Genomic DNA, 21934 nt, shown 5'->3' with positions numbered 1-21934 from the left:
TATTCATGATAAGTGATTAACTAAATTACATATTTAGTTTTATATTAGAGAATAATATATAAAATATATCAAAAGGCAAGTAACAAAGGGGAGAGGGAGCCTGGAGGGACAGGGCCAGGAAGCAGAGAGGGGGAAAAGCGGGAGAGAGGATTTCTCAGCAGCTGAGGGCCTGGGAGACGGCCGCCCCTGACACACATCCACACACACACACACACCCCCGACACACACGCACACGCACCCTGACACACACACACCCCATCTGCTCACACCTGGAGTCTTGTGACGGCTGGCACGGGTGCAGGGGGCACTGCCCCCATCATCTTGGCCCTCAGGACCTGAGAGCAGCACTTTGCACAACAGGAGCCACCACTTGTTTCCTCAAATGTGATTTTGAATAAGGTTTAATCCTCTGACCTTCTCAACATAAGAGATTATTTTCATGTGACGTCTGCTGTTTCATATATACGTATCATATTTTCATGACATATATAAAACCCATTAAAAGGCCTAACTAATCTCCTCCCTCCCCAAAATAGATTTATTTTCTAAACAGACACAGAAAAATGAAATGGTGGTGTCCCCACAGGACCCCGTAGGCGTCCCCGAGTAGGACTGCCCTCCTGTGAGGTCAAGGCGGCTCTCACACCCCTATGGGAAGCCCAGAGAAGGTTCTCCCTCGACCCCTCCACCCCTCAGTGACCCCTGGAACCAAGCAGGATCTGCGGCCCTGTTTTACCAGCGAGGAAGCTGGAATTCTGGGCGGTTAGCAGACCTGCTGTGGGCTGTGTCAAACCCTTTGCTTCCTCTGCCCTGTCGAGTGGCAGGTGTGACAGCCAGTGACGCTCACCCTGTACTCCTGGGGTCTCAGAATGCCTTTCCAAAGTCCAGTCACTCCTGCACCTGTCTCAGACTTCACCTTCTCAAATCAGGGTCCCTGGGTCAGAGGGACAGCGGGCGCCCTCCCGGCCCCCAGCCAGCCCCCAACGCAGTGGTGCCACCAGGCCCAGGAGCGCGCTCCCGCCTTGTCCCCACAGCACGCCACATGAGTGCTGGGGACCGCTCAAGCCGGAGCCTCTGCAAAACAGCTCATTTTTAAAGGAAAGGAATAGATACGAAAATATTCAGATTTTTAAAATACAGGAACGTAAGAAGCGTTCCTCTTAATGGCACTATGACACATCACATGAGAACCGACACTGACTTTGAAAAGGGGTCAGTGGCTGGTTGGTGGTGACAAGGCGGTGACGCCCTCCAGGGTGTGAGGGAGTTTCTCTGAGGCCCGAAGCCACAGCTTTCTCACAGGAAATTCGCGTCTACTCAGAGCCCCCTGGCTATTTTTCTTGAGGGTGTCATGCTTCTCCTTGGTGTGTATTATAAATTTTAAAACAAAAAAATAGTTGCTAGAGCTATTCATTCCGTTTTATTAAATGCAGTGGTTTTTAACAGCATGCTGATTCTGACTGGGTAGTAATTAAGGCCTGGATTTGGTTTATATCTCCCAGATTTAAGACCATCTAGAAAATAATGACTGGTGTTGACATGTCTGTTGAAAGGAGAGTTGACTTGATTGTAATTTTATGTTGGGTTTCCTTTTGGTCCATGGTCAGCATTCAGTGCGGAGCATCTTGACTCTTTGGTGACCGTGTCGCAGCGCATGGCGCTGTTGGCCGACCCTCGAAGAGCACCTTGAGTGCCCCGAACTGTGCGGGCGCTGCAGACACTGGGGCTGAGGCTGCCAGAGGCCCTCACTGGTGAAGGCTGGAGTCCTGGGGGACTCAGGGGTTCTGCTTGTCTCCACGACCAAGCACCTTCCCAGCTGAAGCCACGGTGGGCGTGGGCCTTTCTGTAAGTCGTGCTTGGAAAGATGGGGTGCCTCGCCGTAATTCAGTTCTCTGAAATTTATATTTCAGAGAAGGACTCCTCTATATTGCAGTTAAATTGTCATTTGTTTCACAGGAGACGAGGGTGGGAGGGCGGAAGTGGGCGAGGGTTGGATTTTTGTCAGAGGGCGGTGAGCGTGGTGGCCCACCCAGCTGGGTGTGCATCCTTGCTGTTGAAGTAAGCAGAGGGCTCCTGGTGGCCGTGTGCACCGCTTGACAGCAGCCCTGCACGAGTGGCGGCCCTGCCCTTTTTCGACATAGGATTGCCCCAGACAGGCTGGCCCCAGGCCACATCCTGCCCTCCCCTCCACTGAGGACTGTCTGTCAGTGTCACCCTGCAGAGGCCGAGGACAAGGACAGCTCCTCCAGCAGAGATCATGCAGACACACGAGGCTGCCCCCATGTCAACCGCCAACCTAAAGAGAGAGAGAGAAAAACTCACTCCATCTGACTTCACTTCATCTGTGTCTGATGTGGAAACCTAAAGCTATGCAAGGTCACCACAGGCACAGATCACACCTCCCCGAGTCAGGTTAGATTGCTGGCAGGCAGAACTGGCTTGGTGGCAGGACACCAGCTCCCAGCCAAAGTGTCTGCCGTGGCCGGCCCCGGCTCCCCGTCTTCTCCTGAGGCTGTGGGACACGGCTGATGCCTGATGTTTCCTCTGAGTAGCCTGCCAACACCTGCCTACATTTCATCCAGAATTCTTATCATATGCAGAGTCCTAGGCCCCGTCTCTGGCGCCCCACAGCACAGTCTTAGGCATCAGGCCCAGGACTGTGTTAGGAGCTGCAGGTAGACTTTGAGGACCACTGCTCTAAGGGGAGGATAGAGATGGATAATGAGTACTGATGTCTGTCCAGGTCGACACAAGTTTATCGGAGTGTAACGTCCGTGTGCCCACAAACATATGCTTTAATACGATCAAGAAATTCTTTGTTTCACTGATAAACTGACTTCCTGTCAGAAAGAATGACTTTGGAAAATACAGTTCTATATTGACAATATGTTTTTATTTGTATCATTTATTCTTGACACTTTCTCTGCATTTAGAGAATAATATTTTGTCTCCTGCCTTGTGAGTGCTAGCATATCTGACCAGGAATATTTCCGGATACTCGTATTCTTCATCCGGTTTCTTGTATAGCTGAAACCTAACATTTTTGCTAAACTTGCTATGAAAGCAAAAAATAGAGAGCTATGTTACAGGTGTCCCAAATGGAGCAAATGAATGATTAATTTAAAAAAATGCATTGACTGGCTGTGATGTGCAAAATGCTATGTGTGCATTTCCAGGTTCTTGCCCAGAAAGTGCTTTAAATTATTATTGGGGAACTTGAAAGCCCACAGATAAGTTTCCCAAGGAAGACCTTTACTAAATGCCCTGAAGCGTGTACAGATGTACAGACCAGGTGCCCCAGGATTTCTGACCGGGGCACTGCACCTGGTAGAGGGAAGGAGACTTGACGGCTGTTTCTACTCGACACTGTGCTGTGACGTTTATTCTCCCTGAACCCCCTTCACTCGCAAGGTCTCCTGCCTCTTCCAGCAGCCCTGCATCTCTCCCGGATGGCCTCTCTGGATGTTCTCAGGGCTCCTCCCAGAATTCCCGGTTTGCTCCGGCCTGGGCTGTTCCTTCCTGGGGCTGTTCCCTCACCTTGTTTCCAGGACATCTGCCTTCCCTGCACGGCTGTTAGCAGCAGAGGCTCTCTCCACGGTTTTGGCAGCATTTTGCTTATAAGGAGCTTAAATGTCCCATTACACACTTGCATTCTGGGAAACTTAAAATAGGTTTTCCTCGTGTTGGTATCCCCTGCAGAGTGCGTGGTGCCGGTGTTTCTTGCATCTGCAGCTGGGTAGGGTCCTCGAATCCCAGTCACCATCATCCAGCTGACGCACAGCAGAGTCTGAATTTTGCAGAAGTCGTGTGCCCAAATCCATCCTCACCAGGCAGAGGAGCGTGGGGCATGATTTATGCAGCTGTGTTGCCTCAAAAGTCCAGATAAATTAAAGCAGAATTTAATAAAATAAAAATGCTTCTCATATTTTACGAGCAGGTTTCCCGTAGTGTTGTGTGGTGGGGAGTGCTTTGGTTGCTTTTATTCTGGTTCTTTCAGACGTCTGAAGATGTAATAACCTTGGAGTAGCTAAGACCAGGGAGTTACGAAGTGTGAACACGAGCACAGTTGTCTTCCTAGAAATATAAAGAGGATAAATTGTAGTTCAGAGACAAGCATAATGCATTTATAGCTTCCATACGTCATTTTATATTGCTGTTTGAAAGGTGGTGCGGTTTTAAAAGGGAGATGATGATTCTTTTATTTCGTCATTATTTTCGTATGTCAAGACTTATTTTTGAAGAGAGAAGGATTTAAACCAGATATTAAAAGCTAACCTTATTCATTTCCGACCGATGGTTTGAAATTGTTATGTGAAGGGGAGATAGGACGTAGAAGTGTGTAGACCTGGCAAACAACCTTTCTGAAAATTCAGTGAAATGTGTTTAAAGCCATATTAGGCTAGGGGCTGGCCTGGTGGTGCAGCGGTTAAGTGCGCACACTCAGCTTCAGCAGCCCAGGGTTCCCAGGTTCGGAACCCAGGCGCGCACCGACACACTGCTTGTGAAGCCGTGCTGTGGCGGCGTCCCAGATAAAGTAGAGGAAGACGGGTGTGGATGTTAGCCCAGGGCCAATCTTCCTCAGCAAAAACGAGGAGGATTGGCATCGGATGTTAGCTCAGGGCTGATCTTCCTCAAAAAAAGAAAAAGCCATATTAGGCTATATATATATTTACACAGGGTTAGAAACACCAAAGTAAAGTGTGCTATAGGAACTTAAAGTAAATTTTAATGTGAAGGTAGATTGAAACCTGGACAGAATTTCACATCATTTAAAACAAAACATATTTGCTGATGAAGATGGGAAAGGTCCCAGGTGGTGTTTTGTGGGGGCCAATAGGATACCGTCATCTCATGAGTCCTCAGTCTCTGAGACGTACCTTCATTTGCTTTCATTACATGCGTCGAAGAGGAGTTTGAAAAATGTCCCGTGGACTCAGCCCACAGAGTTTATTCCCGACCTCATTCGGTCGAATTATGCTTAATTACCATGATACCTGTGACCAGAGGCGGCTCTGAAGGGTGATGATTCTGGTCTTTCAAATCCCAATATTTCCCCCTTCCTTTTCTTAGATTAATGCTCCTAGTCACTTCCTCAGGAGTTGTCTGCACGGAGCTGATGTGGTGGGTTTTGTGGCTAATTACAGACATTCTGGTCGTATATTATGGAGACACAGGGAAGGCAGAGATGACAGCGGACAGAGAGGAAAGGGGCAGTGTTTGTTCATTCTTCAGGGTGGCTGAAACCTGTGGGGCTTCATGAAAGAGAGAAGACAGACCCCCCGATGAGGTCCTGGCAGAGCGTCAGCCACGGGCCTGACTCTGTTGAGGCCCCTGCGAGTGTAGCCCGACTGCACAGGTAACCCGGCTGGTAACCAGGTAACCAGGCTGCTCTCCTCCCAGAGGCCAGTGGCTGCACAGACGCTGCGTGCATTGACCTGGTTTCAGATGTTTCTATTTTTAACAACATTTGGATGAAGCTTACATTGAGTGTAATCTCTAAATGAGCACTTTGAAAAAGATAATTAATTCACATAAGATAAAATGAGCACTTTGAAAAAGATAATTAATTCACTCCCCAAAAGTCCGTGAGTGAGTGTGCCTCCATATTGTAACAGTAATTGATGTGCTGAGCACAGATGCCTGCTTACTCAACCACAAATCCTCCTTGCCTCCTGAAGGACAGAGTCCCTGTCTCTCTGTCTCCACGCTGGATCCCCTTGCCGGCCCTGTTGAGGGTCTGCATTTGCCTGTGACCATGGGTGCCCTTGGGTGTAGCTGCAGTGGGCAGTGGGAAGGGCAACTGGTCCAGGGCTCCCTTGTCCCCTGCTGCATGTTCCTGTCTCGTGTGCCGGCCTCCAGGCCCCTTGCAGAGCCTGCTCTTCCTGGGCCACTGGTGGCAGGGCCTTGGAGGTTTCAGTCTCGAGCTGAGGGCGGGCAGGTCTGTCTGCAGGGCTGGGCACCATGACTCTGCCTGCGCCTCCCACGCTGGCACCCCGACCATCTGAGCCGACCCGTTTCCTCAGGAACGCCCATGTACTGCGGCAGGTGCCCACCCCCACTTCCTTTTTGCGGTGTCCTGTGTTCCCTTTGAACAAGGCCTTCCGTTTTCAGGGGGACCCTGCCCCTAGGTAGGCCTCAGCCCTCCTGGCTCCTAAGCTCTCCTCTTAGTGTTCGAGGCTGGGGGACCTCGGCTGCTCTTCGGCCCTGCTGGTCCTCGTGGCCACGTCAGCCCCTCTAGCTTCCCCCCGTTCACACATTGCTCTGGTCAGGTGTGATACTACAGTCCAAGGATGGGTCTGGTGGTCTGAAAACACACATGTGCTACTGTGTGTGCGTGTGGGCACACGTGTGGTTTGGGGTAGAGGGAATAGCTTCAGTGTTTCATCTCTGCATTCTCTCACTTGCTTAACAGGTATTCACTGAGCGCCTGTGATGTATGGAGCGTCGTTGTATGGACTGTTACATCCACTGTCCTGGAGGGCAGACCTCTGGGGACCCCGCCCTGACAGTCTGTTAGGTTTTGCCTTCCTGTGTATACCCTGCCTCACCCTAAAAAGGGTTTGAGGCGAAAGTGTGTTAGATGAGGCATGAGGATTCTCTCCGCGAAGCGACAGCCTGGAGAACATGTGTTTAGTTGTTCTTCCAGCGCCCTGAGAACACAGAAGAGGAGCAGAGCCTGCATGAGCGTGCGTGTGTGTGCATGCATGTGCGTGCGTGTGCACATGGGTGCCTGTTGGAGCCCAGCTCCTTCTGCGCTGCCCCTTCACTGCTTGCTCTCGCCCTGAGACCTGGTAGACCCTCAGGTAATGAGTTTTCTTTGTGTCTCATCTGAGACTCAGCCTCCGGCTTCAGGAATGTGCCATCAGCGGTCTGACACAACACAGGCAGCTTTGCCTAAACCTTGTCAGGAGACGCGTCGTTTGTGATGATCCCGGGGTTGCAGAGCAGGTGTGGCAAGTCCAGGCCCGTCGCTGTGGGAGTCAGAGTGTGGTTACCGACTGCTGGTCCCCAAGCCCCCCCAGTCCAGCCCCTCCCTTCCCCAAAAGGACAGCACATGGGGCGCGGAGAGGCCAGGTGACCCGTCCAAGGCTGCACAGCTGCTTAGGGCCAATGGAACTAGAATTGCTGTCCCAAATCTGTTTTCTCCCTTTTCCTCACACTCCTTTGCTCTTTTAAGTCGGTTCTGCGCTGTCTTTAGATGTTACCACCCCTTGTTTGAATTCTGTGATTGGGTCAAATAAGAAATATTGTAATTTAGAGAGAGTATAAGCGATTAAGCCACTTTATTATAATTTCGGCATGGTCACAATTTATCAGGTAATGCACCTTATTGTGAATATACTCTGCCGAGATGTTTGCATTTTTCAAACCATATTCCTTATTTCCCATAAAAGGCATTCCTGGATAATCCTGATTTTGATGGAGCAATAAAATTATAAGGCCTCAACCTAGTGGTAATAAATTATTGCCTTCTGAAGGATATTGATCTTTTTAGGCCTTAAAGATACCACTTAGAAACTAAATGGTGTGCCAAAACTACTTGAAAAGGTCAAGTTCAAAATGCAAGCTTATTGGCAGTCTTATGTTCATAATATATGTTATACGCTCTAGATATTTGTCATTTGATTACTCATTTAAATGCCATTTTTCCAATAAGAGAGTTTTAAAAGAGTCTTAATTTCATGCTGTATTCCTGTTAATGCTTTGTTATTTACTGTTGCTCTGCGGTAGTTTTCTCTTGAGGGAAAGAGGTATGAGGGCTTTGTCCAGGTTGTCGTTAATGTATTTTGAGTCATCAGAACAAACGTTAAAAGGTGTGAAATGGAGAAGGTGCCCCTCTAACCTTTCCATGGAGCTCTTTTCCTTAATAAATCCAAGACGTAATGCACTGAGAAATCCTTTTTTTTTGAGGAAATTAAATGCCTTGCCCCAGTCATCTGGTCAGTTCATGGCCAAGCTTGAGCTGGGGCTCTGGAGACGGAGGACTGTGAAGCTGCTGCAGGTCAGCTCAGATCAGGCCAAACCAAGGCTCTGTCTGGCCCTGCCAGTTACTGCTGTGTGGACCCGGGTTACTCAAGCGTTCTAAACCTCATGGGTTTCATCATCTGTAAAAGGAGGAGCATGATAATAGCACCTACCTCAACGTACAGTGGAGAGGATGAGGAAGATACACTCCTGAAATGTTCACATAGCACCCATTGCTTGGTAAACTTGCCATGATGGCTGCCATCAAAGGTTTCTTGACTCCAAAGCCACAGTCCTCTTCATTGCATCATACTCTCTTGGAACCTCTCTCCTCCCTTTGTTTTAAACATAGTTGTCACTTGACAGCACCCTTTGTCTTTCTAGTGTGTCTTAAGAAGTAAGCACTCACCCAGTAAAACCTTGCACACCCATGTGAAAATGTGGCGCCCAACAGATGGGCTCTGAGCCAAGTCTCCTGTGGGACCATGGTGGAGTTGACCACACATAGCATTCTTTTCCCTAATTAGAATCTGGAAGGTTACAGAAGGCTCTGGAAGGAAGTCATCCAGTAAAATGTTGCATTCCTGTGTGATGATGAGGTGCCAACTAGGAAATCAGCTCTCTCCTGTGGGACCACTTTGGGGTTGGTGATTAGAATCTGGAAATTGTAGATCAATAATTCCAGTATTCAGACGTCTTCTGTGTTTTCAGAAAGATTGGGTTCATCTTAGTCAAGACTCAGACTATAGCTCTTTTGGCCCCAGGCCACGTGTAAACCTATGGCCTAAGCTGACACATTTCTTCCCTACACACAGCCATCAGGAGCCATCATGCCTCATGTCAAGGAATTTATGAGTTGTTCTGGAGGTGGATTAAAATACACTGAGTTAAACAAACATTGTTCTGTCCTTTGATCACTGGCTCTGGCCATGATTAATGCCCATAGTGTTCATGCTCCTCTTTCACCAAGGTCAGTGTCCTGGGTCATGTGGCACACAGGCCTGTAGTAATGACACTTGAGTGATGCCCTGCCATGGCTAAAGAGGGAGATGCCATTGGAGACGGGGCCTGGGGGCAGGTCACAGAAGGCAAAGCCCCTGCTGAGTTTATTATTCCTCTGACTAATGGCTTGTACCCTCAGGTGCCTGTAAAATATTAATCAGTTATTTCCACAACACCTCCAGGAAGTAGCAGTTACCATCCAAGTTTACAGATAAGGAGGAACATGGCCAAAACCCATCAGAGCCGGTGGGAGCGCGCCCACAAGAAGGGACACGCCCCGGGCTCCTCTGTCGCTCAAGCCCCAGGTAGAGTCTTTCTCCTGAAACCCCCTGCTGCCTTGTCCCCGCTGCTGGGCCTCTGGGTCAGCAGCTGTGCAGGGCATGCCTGCTATGGAGACCCACCGAAGCCAGCAGGGCCCCACGTTCATTCACTGTGACTAAGTTAGGCCTCCAGGATTGCGAGGTCTCCAGACTCCCTGCCTGCCCTGCAGGCACCTGGGAGATTCCCGCCCCTCAAGTCAGAAAGGCCAGTCTCAACATGACTGGGGGGGCATGCCAGGTGTTACTACGGAGCAAGACCGGTTTCCTGAGGCCTTCTAGTTTTACACGGAGAGTTTCGTCTCTCCCGTAACAGCTACAAGAAGCTAAACAGCTTACTAATCGTAGACTTGTGAATGTATTAACAAGAGATTCTAGAAGTTAATCCCACTTAAACATTAATGAACCGCTGTTTGATCTGCTGCTCTTCTCCTTCAAGGAAATGCTTTGTTGTAGTTGACACAGGTCGTGTTATAGTGACACCACAAGCTGGGAACGCCAGAGAGTGGTTTGCTGCCCTGTTCTGATAAGGGCTTTATCGGCAAAGTCAGGTGACGCCATGAATGGAAACTCAAGGGACCACAATCAGATTTCCAACAAACTCCATTTTTCTGCAATTCTATAATTTTCTTTTAAAATAACTTTTGATAACTTTAAGGCAGTGTTCTTCTGTGCTGTAAACTTACTTAAGTCTGACCAGCCTGGAGAAAACAAAGAATGGCGATAAGTTAGCTTATAGGTAGCATCTGATACCCCAAAGCAAAAATTCCCACCCCAGAAAATCTAGAAGCTGGTTTCTTCTCAGATACGTCTGACATGAGTGAGTCCAGGTGGGGTTTTGAAACTTTTTCTGTTTTTAAGTCCCATCAGAACAGTAGCCTAGTGCTGGGTCCTGAAGATTGTTGAGAGGCCAGATCCCAACTCCTTGTCTTGGAGAACCTTACTCGAGGACAGATGTGGGCTTCTCAGGTGACTTTTACCTTGTCCTTGGAGAATTATAGGCTAAGTCCTTTTGGGCTGCTATAACAGAAGACCATAGACTGGGGGGTCTTCAACAACAGATGTTTATTTCTCACAGTTCTGGAGGCTGGAAGTCTGGCAGTTTCTGTGTCTGGTGAGGGCCCCCTTCCTGGTCTGCAGATGGCTGCCTTCTCTGTGTCCTCATGGTGAAACGGGTGAGGGAGCTCTGTGGGGTGGGGTCTCTTTCATAAGGGCACTATCCCATTGATGAGGGCTCCCCTCTCATGACCTAATCACCTCCCAAAGCCCCCGTCTCCTAACACCATCACCTTAGGGGTTATGATTTCAACATAGGAATTTTTGGAGGATAAAAGCCTTCAGACCATAGCGCAAGCTTTCAGGGAATTCTTAGTCTAGGCAAACTCAGCACCCTGGAGAGCTTGCTCATCACAGTAGAATTGAAGTGCCATCTGAAAATGAAGTAGCATCATTTGTCTCCTACAGTGTAGTCGTCTCACCTGAGCCTCCACTGGTGACACCAGGAGGACCCTGTTCTTTAGCAGATTCACAGCATTCAGTCAATTCCATGTCACGCTCAGACTGCACTCATGACCTCGCTTACTGCAGGGCCTTTGCACAAGACATGCCCTCAGCCTGGAGCACTCTTTCCCCTTCTAAGAGCCCCCTCCCCAGTTTCTACCTGCACCTTCCACTCATCCTGTATGTCTTCATTTATTTGCCATTTTCCCTGTGTATTAGTGTCCTGTGGCTGCTGTAACAAAGGGCCACAGACTGACTGGCTTAAAACAACAGAAAGGTATTCACTCACAGTTCTGGAGGCCACAAGTCCAAAATCGGGGTATTGGCAGGGCGCTGCTCCCTCAGAAGGCCCTGGAGAAGGATCTGTCCTTGCCTCTTCCAGCTTCTGGTGGCTGCCGACGATCCTCGGCATCCCTTTACTTGTAGGCGCATCACTCGAGTCTCTGCCACCGTTGTCGCCTAATGTTTCTCCCCATGTTCCTCTCTGTGCGTCTCTGTCCAAATCGCCCTCTCCTTTCTCTGATAAGGACACCGGTCATTGGATCTGGGGCCCATCCTAACCCAGCAGGACCACATCTTAACTTGATGACATCTGCAAAGACCCTATTTCCTAGTAAGGAAATAGATTTGCAGGTACCAGGAGTTAGAACTTGAACATATCTTTCAGGGGAAACAACAGAACCCACAACATCCTGGGAAGGTTCCTTGACCTCCATGGTCAGGGTCACGTGCCCCCCACCACATAGCTATTAAATTTGTGTTACATGTTTGTTCTGGTTGATCTCAAATATTAGACACTGAATGCAGTGAAGACAGAGAGCATATTTGTTTGGACAAGGAGTAAGCAGTCAATAAGGAATTTACATGGTCCATGTTGGTGAAAGGCAGATAGAAAGGCTTCTTGAAACTGTCACCATTGTGATATTGTGTCTTTTAGTTGCTTCTAAGCTAGTGAAAGAAAGAATTTAAAAAAATGACCTTCTAAGTGACAAAAGTGTTTGCTGTTATTTGACTGTAACTGCCCCCAAACCTGAACTTCATGAGATATGACACTTGGGTGCTCCTCCCTGGGGAGGCAGCGTGTGGGTGTCTGTGCTGGGCTAGGGGCCCCACGGGAAGGTCAGGGGTTTCCTGTGTGGCTGCCTCTCATGGAACAGGGGTGAGGTCATCAGCCAGGAGAGGAAGTGGAGGGGTCTGGACCATTGGGGCGTTTCCCCCAAGTGAGGTGAAATGTGACATCTGAAAAGGAGAAAATGCAGGGAGACCGCTTGGACCATCCTGAGCCCACTGCAGTTGAGTCAGAAATTCAAAGTGAGCCTGTCAGCCTCTCCTCTCCCTCATTCCTTCCTTCTTGGACGGTGTGTTCACCGGCACACCACTGTCAGTAACACTTAATCCACAGCTCTGTTATGCTACTTCTTGAATTACTTAAAATTAAAATTGCCTGAACTTCATTGTTCTCACGTGGCTTGCCAGCTTTCCCGTGGGTAAAGAGCGCACTATCTGTTCTCATTGTTGGATCCCTGGTACCTGCCTGAAGGTCTAGCAGGAGAGTGAATAGTTGAATGCTCTTCCTTTCCCTCATTCCCTCATTTTTCACTTTTCCTAGAAGAAATCCCCCACTTCTGGGTGCCCTCCACAGTCAGGGCCAGCTCTGGAGCTCTTCACGTGGTTCATCAGCTGGGGAGTTTAAGTGCCCACTCCCAGCACGGACCTCAGCCCTGACCTCAGCCCTGACCTTGGGGAGCTGGAGTTGCAACACCAGGTATCAGGAGATGGAGCTCGCCCGCCAGGCTGCACGGCTTGGAGGAGGGTGTCGCTGCTGCGAGCCTAGCAGCACGTGTCTCAGGCAGTGAGAACCGTTTCCAAATGATATGTTGTCTGCCTTCAGAGCTGTACACCGAATTGTTTCAGCGCCGGTTTATGGATAGTCTGTGAGAAGCAGAGGCCGCATCTGTGGGTGACAGATGTGGAGTGAGAGAGCCCGGCGTGTGCATGCACGGAGCCTGCATGGCCCGGCCCAGCCGCACACCTGTGTCTTCAGGATCAGACAGCCTCACCCAGAAAACACGCTGTTTGATGGAGGCCGTGCCCCCAGCCTACTGGAGGAGCCAGCACGGTGCTGGCCTTTAAGCTTCTGACGATGTTCGTGACTTGGGATCTACGGGTTTTTGTGAGTGGCGTTGTTTCAAAGACATGGACTCACGAATCTTTTTGAGATCCTTCGTCTAGTGCCATCTGGGCACTATGGACGAACTGGAATGACGTGTCAGGCTTTTCCCCATTTCTTACACGTTTTCACGGTTGTACTGTCTGAATCTCACAACCTCTTGAGCGGGTAGATCTGGTAGGTGTGGTTACCCCACTTGACCAGTGGGGACCAAGGCTGAGTTTAAGGAACTTCCTTAAGGTCAGATAGGCAGCATGTGACCTGACTGAGGCCCAGACTCAAAGTCTATGATCCAAGGATGCTATTTTCCTCCTACCGAGTAAGCTTCTGAACCTGAGAAAGACCTCCTTCCTTCCCTCCTCTATTCTTGTGAGATGGCTCAGAATCCTTAAGATACTCGGTCTCTCCTGGCTGTGAAGCCTGTCGTCCTCTCATCTGAAGGACTCACACTAGGCCTTGGTTGCTGCCAGTGAATTTTAATAAGAGGGGTGAGGTTTATTGGGTGGGACAGGAAAACAGACCTTCTCTTCATGTTCAGTTTGTCGTATAACATGTGATTTGTGATTTGACATATTTCAAGCATCCCCACGGGTGGTCTGTGTGAGGTGTAAAGTGATGGGAGGAAGGAGTTTGGGAGAAGCTCATGCGGCTTAGAGGTTAGCCATCAGAGGCCTGCGTGAAACTGAATGTGACTTCTTAGCTTCCTGCCCCTTGTTCCAGTCTGTAAAATGGTCTGTTTCTTTTGTCACGTGTGCATGAGTGTGTGAGTGTGTTTGGTTGTTGTATTAGTGGTGTTGGTAGCTGTTTACTGTGTTCTGAGCACAGGGTGTTACAAGAATGTTTTTGACGTGAGAAATAAAAATGATTGTGTACAGAAGGCAGGCATCGTGCTTGGGTGCTAATAGAGACAGAAAGAGGAGGGAGCGAGGGAGCGAGAAGCAGAACAGGGATTTTGCAGGAAAGAAACCCGTCCTTTAGTTTCGTTTTTGTTCTTTCAGATATCTTTTGTTTTATTTTATACATGAGTTCCTTGATCTTTTAAATTTGCTCCCCGGGTTTTCTTCTCAAGATCAAAGAAGCAGAGTCATGTTGTCTGCCCTTCCAGCCACATGCTGTCACGCCCACGGTGTAGGGGTGGCGGGGTCCACTTTATCTCTGCAGGGAGGACGCAGGCTCCACACCTCTTGGCAAACCACACCCACCGCTGAAGGGCAGCTCAGAGGAAGCACTGCCTGCTAAGTCCCAGGCACAATATCGGGGCTCTGCGGGCCCAGGGGAATCCGGCCCTCCATCTGGAGAAGAGGTGCTCTCCCGGGGCGGTCAGCCCACAGATCTCCAGGGGGTTCATTCTGTGGTTCATTTAGCATTCCCAAAAAGGAAATGAGGTGCCCCTTTGGAATTCTCACTGTTTCCTCTTTTATTACCCTTATTCAGGTTCTCCCACCCCTGGGGCACCCTGTCTACACTCTCTCATCAATCTAAATCCTACACAGTTTCTCCCTCATATTCAACACGTATTTCAGAGGTCAAAGAAGCCCCTTCTGGTGTGTGCAAATCACAATCATCTTTCTTTCGCTTTTCATTCTTCGAGAAGGTACAGTGAGGCCACCTCCAAAATACAAAAACACACCCCTAAGCCCTTGGTGGCTCCTCAGCCAATTCTGGGTGATTGATGTATTTAATCCGAAGGACCACCATATCCCCCCTTTCAGCCTGTGTTTACTGAGCATTTCCTAGGTGCCCAGCACTGCTGGCTTCTAGTAACAAGATGCTGAGAACCCCTGGGATCCAGGGAAGAGGTTAAGAAGCAATTATAACAGTAGTTATAACAGTGACATTTACTTTTAAAGTCTAGTAAAAAGCAAAGACTCCAGTAATGGTTAAAGCAAAAGTACAAGGAATTTTGAAAACATTGCTTTAGTGACTTTTAGAGAGCAGAGAAAGTGAAAGTTACCACGCTGGTGGGATTTTTCAATTCTGCCATAAGTAGGTGTTAATACTCCTTTCTGTTGGGAATGACTATAAATGGGTTCCAGTGGGTAGATTTTAAAATATTAATTGTAATTTATACATTTTATAAGAGATTATCATGTGCCTGTTTGGGTATAGGTGTTATAGTTCCAGATACGGAAAAGAAATCTTATCTTGAATTTATGTTGAACGCCCCTTGGTGCCTAGTGAAGTGGGTCATTGAACAAATGTTTCATAACACTTGTCTCTGAAGAAAGACCCATTGCCAGAGATGGTCACATGGCCATGTGTGGCTGCCAGGGAGCCTGGGAAACATGGTCCCTGGCTGGGCAGCCATGTTGCCAGCCACAGCTCGAGGTGGCGTGGGCGCGGCGGAGGGGCTCTCACCAGCAGGGGAGGGTGGATGCTGGGGAGAATGTCTCTGCCACCCAGCATGGGAAATCTCCATCCTTAAAACTAAGCAAATAAAAGTTCACAATCTTATTTGTCGGGTAATTTTAAAAGATTGCTGTTTTCTGTCTCAGAGGTCAGCGGACCTTCTTGTAAGGGGCCAGAGAGTCACTCTTTCGGCCCTTTCTGGAACTTTCGGGCTAGTGAGGACGCACACCTTAGCCAGTTACATGTGAGTTCCAGCAGGGACAAGTCCTTTAAAGGCAAGAAAGAGGTCCCAGGAGAGCATGTAATTGATGGATATCATTTAAATTAGGGTATTAGAGGAGGTCGCTTTGGGAAATTTAAAAATGTACACTTTAAGGAGCAGACAAGTGTATGTTTTTCTGATTCACTAATCCATAATTGAAAGTAGAACCCGTAAAGCATAAACTGTGGGGTGGAGGATTGTTGTACTGGTTTTGCAGACAAAGGGAACAACATTTATGCTCGTGTCTAGGCCGATGATTCGTAAATCTGCTTGATTCTTTTCACCTTGTGCCGTCTCTGCAGGCGTCTCAGTATGAAGGTTCCAGGTGATCCATCTCACCCTCCTATTACTCTCCACTTGCCTCCCTGTAAGTCAGAAAGAGTAGGGTCTTCTTAAGGCCCGTGGTTCTCAAACTGGAATGCTCCGCAGAGCTTGTGAAATCCGAGTCCCAGGTTTCACCACAGAGACTGGGATTCCGAAGGTTGGGGGTGGGGCCCTGGAATGTGCATTCCTAAAGAGCTCCAGGTGACACTCTGGCTGGCCGCCACACCTGCGTAGCGCTGCCTGGGTGACTATAACTCAGGGCCTCACTTCCTCCCCAGGCAACCAGACCTCCCGTCTGTCCTTCCTGGAAACTTGTGACTGTGTGGGCTCAGTACTTGCATGGCTTCTCGCTTGACCCCCCTCTGTGGCCAGGGGAGACCTCAGCCCCTGTGTCCTTCCTCTCAGCCCCTCCCCATAAATGACACCCTACTGGTGTTTTTACTGTCAGTATTCACACTTAGACAAGTGCATACAGAACAGAGAAGAAATTACTCTGAAGTGCTCTACGTAAATAATTGTGTGGGAGACTGATGAATGGACACATCTGCCCCCTGGCTCTCTACTGAGTATAAAGCAATATATTTCTTGAAATTTTTTTACTGCAAGAAAGTTGAACTTTTACAGTTAAGATATATTTGGAAGGTTAGCCTTTTGGGGTCATAATTAACTCCCTATTAACTGCCTGTTTGTCTCATTCTGCATTCGGCACCTTATGGAACATGAAAGCCATTCTCTAAGGAAGGGATGAGAAGGCAGTTATGTTATCCATATGTCATCCATATGGGGCCCATGCTTTCCAGTCTATTACCTTCCTTAGTCCTCCATGACACCGCACTGTGGGTATGATGGTCTCCATTCTCATAGAGCTAGAGCTCACCAGCCCTAGAGCTCACCTTCACCAGATGAGAAATCTGAAGCTGTGAGAAATTGTTTGCTAACTCTACAGTAAATAGTTATTGGCAGGTATGGGATCAAAACCCAAATCATTCCTTGAATGCACTTTTCAGCAGCTGCTGTTGCAAGATATTAGGCAAGGAATTTAGAAAGTCTCTGCTGTTTTCATTATAAAACTTATGTATCCACGTACAGGAGTTTATAAGAACAGGTTCTTGTAATCCACATAATTTCTCAAGGCTACTTGTCAGAGTAAGGTCTTCTCTTTATTGTATTAATTAGTAATTTAGGAATGTATGGTATCCTAGACCTGCTGTAACACTTTTTTCCACATAAGACATATTCATGATGTAAATAACATCCAGCTAATCCCTATTTTTTTTAAATTTTTTGTTTATTGCAATAACTGGTTTATAACATTGTGTAAACTTCAGGTGTACATCATTATACTTCTGTGTCTGCATGGATTACGTCATGTTCTCATGTTCACCATCCAAATACTAATTAATCCCTATTTTTAACTAAACTATATTCCTAGAGGCTTTGATGCACTCATAGCTAGTTTTGGTCATCTAAACTTTACTTTCTCAACTATAAAATGGGAATAAAGTTTACAGGGTAATTCCTGTAATTACATAACTTGGCTTATAGAAATGTGAGGATAAAGCAAATCCCTGTAAAATTAACCCTGTATCTCCATAGAAACATTAATTTTAGGTTTGCTTTCTTGAACATGGACTCCAAAAAAAAAAAAATCTTTTGTACAGTCAACAGCATCTTATGAAACCAAAACCAAAGACTCTTAAGTCTGTAAAAATAATACAGCCATGATCTGTTCGCTGTGACATGGGCATAAATACAACTAGACAAGTGGATTACTAAAGAGCCCAAACACACAATGAAGTGCAGGTAACAGACAATTAATTCCACACCGTCAGGAATTCCATCTCACTTCACTGCACCTCATCTCCTTGCCTTTAGAAGGTTGCGGAGGCACATCAGATGATTCGGGTCACCTCGTCTATTAGGCCGGCTGTCTAGGAAGACTTGAATTGAAGCCTTCTCGTTCTCACGATCGAGATTTAGTGAAACAAAAGATTTCACAATAACCCCATTGACTGTAAAAATGCACTCAAAGGTACTTCAGAAATAGCCAATTTAGCATTTTAATACCAGAGGCTTCTCTGAAGTTTGGGGACAGCTCTCTTGAGTCTCCTATTCACTTTTTCTCTTTTCTGCCTTCCCCCCACCCCAGTACAGTCTTGAACCAGCAGGAGCTGCATCCTTCCTGGGCTGGGTCATCTGTGACAGAGCAGGAGCATTCGTTACAGGCTCGTTGTGCACTGTCACTTCTGTGCTTCTCCCGGGCCTATGGGATTTTTACCACTCTGCCTCCCCTGGCCTTGGGATTGAGAGTGGATGTCCACATATCTGGGAACCCACATAAAGGTCTCTTTGGTATGCACGCAATTGTAGGTGGCTGGATGCTGTTTCCTCACCTGCTCCCCACCCACCCTGGGATCATGCACCTGGGGCAAGGGAAGAGAAAGGCAGAAACTAGCCCGCCCCTAGAGCTCACCTTCACCCTAACCCTCGCCTTAACCCAACCCTCACCCTAACTCAACTCTAACCCTGACTGGTGTATTTCACCCTCACCAGCACAGTGAGGCAGCTTTCCTTACTTCCATTTTATAGGAAACTGAGGCTCAGAGAGGTGAAGTAACTTGCCCTTGGTTACGCAGCAGGAATCTGAATTGGGCCCTAGTTCTCAACTGCCTCGTTTGTACTTTTTTTTTTTTTCCCTTTACTTTTTTTGTGTGTGAGGAGGACTAGCCCTGAGCTAACATCTGATGCCAATCCTCCCCTTTTTTTCTTGGGGAAGATTGGCCCTGTGCTTACATCTGTGCCCATCTTCCTCCACTTTATATGGGACACCGCCACAGCATGGCTTAACAAGCCGTGAGTTGGTGCTCGCCCAGGATCCGAACCGGCGAACCCCGGGCCTCCGCAGCGGAGTGCGCGCACTTAACTGCTTGTGCCACCCGCAAGTGGGGGCCGGCCCCCACTTTTGTACTTTAAAGAGTTAGAGCTACCTGTAGAATGCAACTGGTTACAATACTTAGAAGCAGGGTTTTCACTTCCATGCCCCCATGCATGTCAGCGTCATGTTCACGGGCACTTGTATCCGTCCACTGTGGATTTTGTCTGTGCTCATTCCTTCAGGATCTCCATCGTAGTGACAGTTAGTCATCTCAGCTGCATTAGAAGCAGATTATTAAAAATGAAAGCCAAACAGTAAAGATTGGATTGCATTCTAGTAAATCTGGATTACTAACTTGTACTGCATGTGCTCGATTTTAGCTCTGTGGCTAACGCAAAGTGTTGATAATCATGTAAACATTACGGAAATTTTCAGTCATCCAGGGGCTGTTTGGAAATCTCATCTAGAACTGAATTTCAGCCTAAGGAGTATGTGGCCGTCCTGATATAACCTAACAGTCTTTCCCTCTCACAGCTGTAGCCCTCAACTCCCCCTGCCCCCACGTTCCTTTTTTATTATTTCACAAAAAGCCTCTTAACTTACCCAGAGATGCTCAGAGGCAGCCTGGCTTCCATGCAGCATTCCACACGTTTACCAAATTTTTCTCTTGCTGTCTCAATTTGAGTAATTGCAAAAATGAAATGAAATAAAGATGACCTCGGGTCGTCCAGCTCTTTTGCCTGCAGATGATTCTCTTCAGCATGTTACAGGGACCAGCTGCTGGTGCTGAGTTCTTACAGTTATAGCAAGGAACACAGCCTTCTGAAGCCCACCCTCCCATCTCTCAAGGTGGGTGGGGCAGAGGTAAACAGAGTGAAGCCAACTGCCAATCATTCACTTACACACCACCGTTTTCACTGAGGTACTACGGGATGTGTCTCAGGTATTGATGATGCTCAGAAAACATTTCCCCATCGTTGGAGGGCCCTGACCTGAGAAGATGATCGTACATCAGTGTTACTTTGCTTTTCTTGCCTATCTTTCCTGCCAGTATGTACGCTGTGCATTTAAGGCTAGACTCTGCCTATTCTAAATGACATCTGTAAAATAAATTCTCTTTCCATTAATCTGGCCAGTCAAATCTAACTGGTTTTGTACACACTCAGAAGTCTGACCTGGACTTCTGTTACTTCAGTCTATTCTGTGCCCAGTAGTCCCAAGTTTTCTAAGTATTGATTAAAGTATTTCACAAACAGTCCACCAAACATAACCTAAAGTTTTGCTTTGAAGCGTGGTAAAGGTTTGGATGAGAACAGACTGGTGTAGAGACAGCATCTCCTTTCTCCAAGGAGCAGTGGCGATGTCTGGGGTAGATTTCAGCAGGCTTCTAAGCCCTTTGTCCAAAACTAGCTCTCCCTTTGTCCGCAAGCAACCCCCAAATAGTTACACTTCCCACACTATTCTGATTTAGGTTAAATGGTTAGAGATTTGTTTGCTGGGTAGAGAGAACATCACACTTGGATTTGCCTAATACCAGCTGGGGAGATGGACCGAGGAGGGCGAGGAAAAGGTGGAGACAGTGGGAGGTAGGGGACTGGGGATTCGAGGCTGATGAGTTTGAGATGTTGCCCAGCTGAGAACATAGATGGGGTCTTTATGCCGAGATGGAAAACCCCCAAAAGTCCAAGTTGTCAGCCTAAACGAAAAGAAGTTAACTATTCTTGCCTATGCTTAGCTTTGAATAGACCAATTCTTACTTCTTAAACAGGGAGGTAGATCCACACATGTTCCATGCATTGTTACTGTATGTGTTAGACACATATTGCAAGTTCTCAATGTTTAGTTAAAACAACACTGCAGGGTTAAAGAGAGGTCACACTTCAGAATGACAGCCACTGCACACCCAGCGTCCAGACCGACGTCTCTGACGAGTTTACCCGTTCATGGTCTCTGATCACTGTTTATACCCCAAGAGGACAAAAACGAATTCTCTCTTTCCCTTTTGTACCCATTCTTATCAAATAAAGCACCGGATGTGTTCCAAACCTCCATTTTCCCCCTGGGATTACCCCATAAAGGTTTTTTTGGTTGTCTAATTTAAATAAATTGGGAAGGTGGGTGATAGAATCTCACTGGATACCGAAATTGTCTGCAAAGGTAGACTTGCATTTTTAAAAGCATACAGCTTTATTTTATTTTATTTCCTTTTGAAAAATATTTATTGAAAAAGCATACAGCTTTAAATATTGGTTTTTTTCACTCTCCGTGTCATGAAACCTGAGGAAGTCACGTGACTCTTCAAAGCTGGTAGTGTTTTTATCACCACCGGAACCCATCTTTGATTTACCAGAGCGCATTATCTCCACTTGCATCTGAGTTATCTGAAGTATAGTACTTTTTAAACTCTCTCTTGCATGCAGCTCACTGGAAATGTTCTCCTCTGCCCCAGTTTCCATTTACATAGCATGAAGGTGGTTGGCTGTTTACAGTCTCCATCGTGTAGTAACCCACTGTACACCCACACTGGGAGGTGACACTGAAAGATGTCATTGCTTCCTTGCTCCCCAATCCTGTCAACCCTCCACACAGCCACTGTCGATGGGGGTCCTTCTGGAGAAGAGCATCCTCATCCTTCATAGTTAGCGAAGAGGCACCCAGTGATCTGGGAGACTTTGGAAAAATTCAGATATCAGGCAAATTCCCTCTTGCCTTTTGGCGAACAAAACTTGCCTTTCTTTCGAACATATATAATATTTTACAAATCCCCCATTCCCGTTTTTAGGAGACGATTCGTTTTATTACCTTTCAGGGAAAGCTGTTCCTGTTCAGCAGGGAGTCGGCACTCACATGTTCTTTAAAAAGAATACATCATGGAAAATTACATTTTATAATTGTTGGTAAAGCCTGGTCACCTGTGGCCAGGTGACCCATCTCAGGTGATGGTACAAGTGGTTCTTGTGGCTAGTGCAGGGACAGGGATGTGGTGGGATGAGCAATGTGTTTGGAATTGGTTTGGTTAAATTCTTCAGTTTTGTGCCTTTTTGGGGAAAAAAATCATGAATTTGCTGCTAAAGTTTGTTAGAAAATACAAATGAGGAACACACGCTTTTTTTTTTTATCCAACTTTATCTTCCCTAGAAATTCTGCAGATTCTTGGGATACTTGTTTGA

At 47.4% G+C, this 21934-nt stretch overlaps 1 protein-coding gene across 3 annotated transcripts in view; it reads left to right on the top strand.

Moving 5' to 3' along the window:
* Positions 1–21934, top strand: part of MBP (myelin basic protein) — a 147837-nt gene that overhangs the window by 8523 nt on the left and 117380 nt on the right. The gene's annotated exons all lie outside the window — the stretch shown is intronic.

The sequence above is a fragment of the Ceratotherium simum genome, chromosome 14, assembly GCF_057802395.1.
Source record: "Ceratotherium simum simum isolate JZ-2026a chromosome 14, ASM5780239v1, whole genome shotgun sequence".
NCBI classification, from domain to species: Eukaryota; Metazoa; Chordata; class Mammalia; order Perissodactyla; family Rhinocerotidae; genus Ceratotherium; species Ceratotherium simum.
Note: the sequence above shows the minus strand (reverse complement) of the source record. Positions and strands in the feature narration are given on the sequence as shown.